Raw genomic sequence first — 4,735 nt, forward strand, 5'->3', positions numbered from 1 at the left:
CAGTAGACAATGCATAAACGCCGAAAGGTCCTACTGGTACCACTGTGTTCTGCTTTCGTAGGGGATGAGAAAACCATCTGACTAGGTGTTACCACTAAACAGATGACAGAACTCCAAAGCAGGCGGCTAACCTTTAGATGTTTCTAGCAGACATAAATGAAAACTTGAAAAAAAATACTCAACTTCCTACAGAAACCCAGAGACTTCACACTCCACACGTCTACCGCACAGAGGGAAGTTGACCAAAACTATGAGTGTTTAAAAATATGTCCAATTAACCAAACATATCAGAATAAAGTTGGTGTAACTGATCCTTCAGGAGCTTTAGCAAACATGAACTGTGAAAATCACACGTGACACATTGGTACAATGTGGCTCCAAGCACATCTCTTCCAAACTCGGCATAAACCACATTTGGATTTTCCAGCCGTCCCATGTGCATCTAAGCGCTTCGGAATGTGGTCATGTCTTTCGGCTCTCTGCTGGGGACACACCGGTCGTCGGCCTCGTGGTTTGCTCTGTAATGCTTCCAAGCAGCTTTGTTATACACGGCGAGTCTCTCGATGGGTTCTGTTGACAGGGCCTTAATATAAATAACAGCATCAGTCCCGTAGCCCTCCAAGGAATACAGCTTTAGGTCTCCCTGGAAGTACTGTGCATAGAGGCGTGATATGGGCAATCCATAACCAAAACCAGCCAGCGGCACCGCATGGGGCGTCTCAACACGAGGCCGGGGTGCAGTCGAGTACAAGTAGTTGAAGAGTCTGTCAATCTTCCTCAGGGGAACACCACCTCCCCGGTCACTCATCTTCACGGTCAAGTCCTCCTCGCCCAGTGTGACATGAACTTGAATCGGGGGATAGACACCTTTGTCGGCATGGTGCTCCATGGTTGCCCTCATCGCATTCTTGAACAGTTCAAACACCATGTGATAGAGATGGGATGGTACATAAACCACGTGTATTGTTTGTCCTGGTGAAACCGCATTTAGTTCTTCAAGTTCTAGTTCAGGAGAGTTAACATAATACAAATCACAAAGCCGCCTAGCATTTTCATAGCCATCTTTAATAACTTCGACTACATCGCAGTTTGGATTTATGCTTCCAATGTGTTTTCGATGAGATGGGCTTCCTTTTCCACCAAACAATAAAGAGTGCTGGTTGAGTAACATTCTAATTGAAATTCGACTCATGTAGAATCGATCCAGAAAGTACTGGACATTCTGACTGGTGACAGGATCCACCAAAAGCTCTCCTTGTATTCGGTCACACCCTGGGCCATGGTAGGGATTACGTCATTGTGCCAGTTTCTGATCCTTATCACTGTGTCTGTGAATTCGTAAATAGTTTTAGCATCTTCAGCACTTTTGTCCTTAAAATCAAGCAGCTCCTGAAGACTCTGGATATACCAACTTTGTACCAACTGTACGGATGGGGTCCGGAGAAGATTGTCTGGAAGGAGGCTTATTTCTTTCATTATATTTGCCAACCTAACAGGCAACTCTTGTCGCAGAAACATAAATGAGGTTTTTTCACAAGCATTTACTGATCCGAAGTCCAGGAACTGCTTCATGGAGAGCGGCGACGGTGAGAAGCGCGAATAGAAGTCCACCTGGCCCGGAACCCCACGCTCAGACTCCGGCCCGAAGCCCGAGGCCGAGCCCGAGGCCAGACTGCGGCTGGCACTGGGCACCGCGCAGCGGACGCCCCGGCAGCCTCGCCAGCCTCATCCCGAGCCCCGCCGGAGGAGCCGGAGCTCCCGGCGCCAGCCTGCAGCTCTGTGCCCCATGGTATAGTTTTGATCTAATTCAGAGGCATCTCCTTCAGTACAGTTTCCTTGTCCAGAAGCACGTGGCTTGTTTCTTGTTCTCTTTTTCCTGAAGTTAATTTGGGTTAATATTTGACTTTGAAACTTCTTTGTGGTTTATTTTTCCTCCCATTTGTCTGTGTTCTCTTTTGCACCAGGCTGGTACCCAAGTTTTTATCATTTTTGATCTTTCTTGAGCTCCCTCTTCTGTTGTTTGTGGGAAATGTTGGAAGGACAGGCCTCTGTTCCCCATGCCTCTGACAGCAAGTCTTGCCTGTCCTACATTGCTATCCCCTTTGTGTGACCAATTTTTATTCTATCCTCAGCATTTTTACGTGTACTTGGTTTTGTCACTTTTGTCTGCTTATTTTGTGGGAAGGTCTTGCCATGTGGCACAGACTGGCAAACCGCATGCCTCAGCCTCCCAAGTGCTGGAATTACAAACAAGGCCACTGTGGGCCTTGGTCCCAGCAGTCAGACTTGAGTCTGGCATGCTGTGGTGAAAGGCCACCCCTGTGGGCCACTCTTGAGAGTTCACAGGGAGGAGGTGTGGCAAAGAGCAGATTGACAGCTTGTGGCACTAATGACAGCACCCAGTCAGCCAACTTAACTCTGCTTCTTCCACACATCCTCCTACTTCAGATTCCAGTTGCCTAACAGTTTATGACTGCTGTGGTCTGTATAAGGGCCTCTCCCAGGCTGCTTGTTAAAGGCAGTTTCCACCCTGTAGGACTGCTGGGAAGGGACTTCAGGAGATGGAGCTTACTGAAAGGAAGGTAGGCTTTGGGATGGTATCCTTGAGGAGGATGTGGCTTCAATTCCTTCCTGTCTCTTCTATTGTTTTCAAACTGCCAGGACACAAGCTGTACCACTGCTCCCAGCATGAAGTTGATTACCTCAGCAAATGCTCTCCCTCAGGCCCCAACATGACAGAGACTGATAACTCCGGATCCGAGGGTTAAAATACCCTTCTTCTTCATAAGCTGACAAGCTCAGGTATTCTTGTCAGAGTGACAGAAAATTGACTACACTTGTTTCTGATTCTGTGCATTTTCTTTAGATTATTGAATAGTATTTCATGTCCGCTACCTCTTAAGTTTTTTTCTCCAAACCATGTCAAATTTCTCTTAAGTATTTCCTGGTGATTAAAATGGATTATTATCTTTAAATACCAAGAACTCAGAAAAATTCATAATGTCTATTTTGGGGGATGGCAGTTTATGTGATACCTTTTATTTGATTTGGTAATCTCCCCGTCCCCCCACCCCACCCCCTGCTGGCCAGGGGAATAATCAGACTGATTCGCCCTCCACAAGGCAATAGTTTGAACTGCTAGATTTCCAATTTTACTAATTTAAAGAGGATATTTGTTTCCTTTCAGGGGTTATTAAAGTGGCTACAACAAAAGAGAGGCAGCCCAAAAGGCAATTTAAAAAGACAGAAAAGTTAAGCCACTTTAGAAGAAAATATGTCAAACACATTAACCACCTAGATTAATATTGTCAGTGGACTAAACTAATAAATTTGACTCAAACTTCTAACAGTCAGGGCAGCAAGGGAAATCATGATTATATAAGCTCAATTACTTGATAAAAGGAGACATAATTTTATTCAAAGCTGTGATTTTCATGGGGTTGTAACAAGTAAAAAGATGCAAGGGTGGAGGGGAGACCAGAACCCCCAGATGTGGAGACCCTGCTCTTTTGTTCTCCAGCAGTTTGATCTTGAACTATTTACCTGGCACACCCTTCACAAATATAAAGAAAAATGACCATATTTTCTAAAGATGCTGAAGTGTAATGATCAAAGAGAAATAAACACACAAGTTATTATTGCCTAATGACATCAAACATTTTCCCAGTAGGATCCTTCTTTCTTGTCTCCCACATCCTACCTGAAATTCAGATACTTTTTACATGTGCCACTTGTTGTTCCTTTGCAAGACTACAGCTCCCAGCATTCTCCTGGACTCCCAGAAGCCTTTGTATTCCTCGTTAAAAAGCGAGGGTCCTACGACCCCTCTCTCTCTCTTCCCCCTTCTTCTCTTTCCCCGCCTTTCCCATCATGTTCGCACACCCCTTACCTGCCTGTTACCCCTCCCCCATTAAAGTGCACCAACGTGGGACCGCCGCGTGTCTGTGTCTCCTTCCTCGTGTAACGTCTTTACCCTCTAACCCGCAGACAAGAAGGCCAACCCGCAGAATTAAGAACAACACCACTATTCCTAGGTCATCATGAAAATTGTCTCTTAAATGTTCCTCTCTCTCTCTCTCTCTCTCTCTCACACACACACACACACACACACACACAGAGAGTGGGGTGGGGGAAGCATGCATTAAAACCACGTGGGAGAACACTGGGCAAAGCAACCCACTTTGCGCTGGGCCTAACCTTAGGACACTCAGAATTGTGGCATCTTCCTCTGACCATGACTGGTACCATGGTTACTTGTGTGCCTGGTTTCTGGTGCCACAGTGGTGACAGTTGGCCCTGCCACATTGGAGACTGTGTTTTATTAATTAACCAAAGTCTTGATGGATCTAAGCAGTGCTGTGGTTTCTTAAATCTTTCATGCGTCAAAGGCAGGCAATAATGCTGGACGTGGCTTTCCTTATGCTATGTCCTCAGGGTACCTGAAGTTTCATTGTTTTGGCTTCTATGTCTCACAGGCACAAATAAAAACAATTTGTGTGGAATTCGCTCCCCACAAATTCTGTACCTACCCCAGATTCCATGCACCCATCTTGGGGGTCTCTTAGTCAGAAGGTGAAAGTCATGACTCGTACTACAGTTCTTAGAATTGTCCTTGCTGGAATCTTCTGCAACAAGAGCAAGATTATTGGGATGGGTCTGTGGGCCTGATCCTCTATTTCTGTTACATAAAGAATTTTTAGAGTGATCCATTGGGTTCTCGTGTATCCTCAAACCT

General features: G+C 45.6%; 1 pseudogene; it reads right to left on the reverse strand.

Moving 5' to 3' along the window:
* Nucleotides 1-442: 442 nt before the first annotated feature.
* On the reverse strand, nt 443-1,605 carry LOC121435894 (annotated as a pseudogene).
* Nucleotides 1,606-4,735: the final 3,130 nt, after the last annotated feature.

The sequence above is a fragment of the Microtus oregoni genome, unplaced genomic scaffold, assembly GCF_018167655.1.
Source record: "Microtus oregoni isolate MIOR12 unplaced genomic scaffold, Mior012 000047F_ref0000412, whole genome shotgun sequence".
NCBI classification, from domain to species: Eukaryota; Metazoa; Chordata; class Mammalia; order Rodentia; family Cricetidae; genus Microtus; species Microtus oregoni.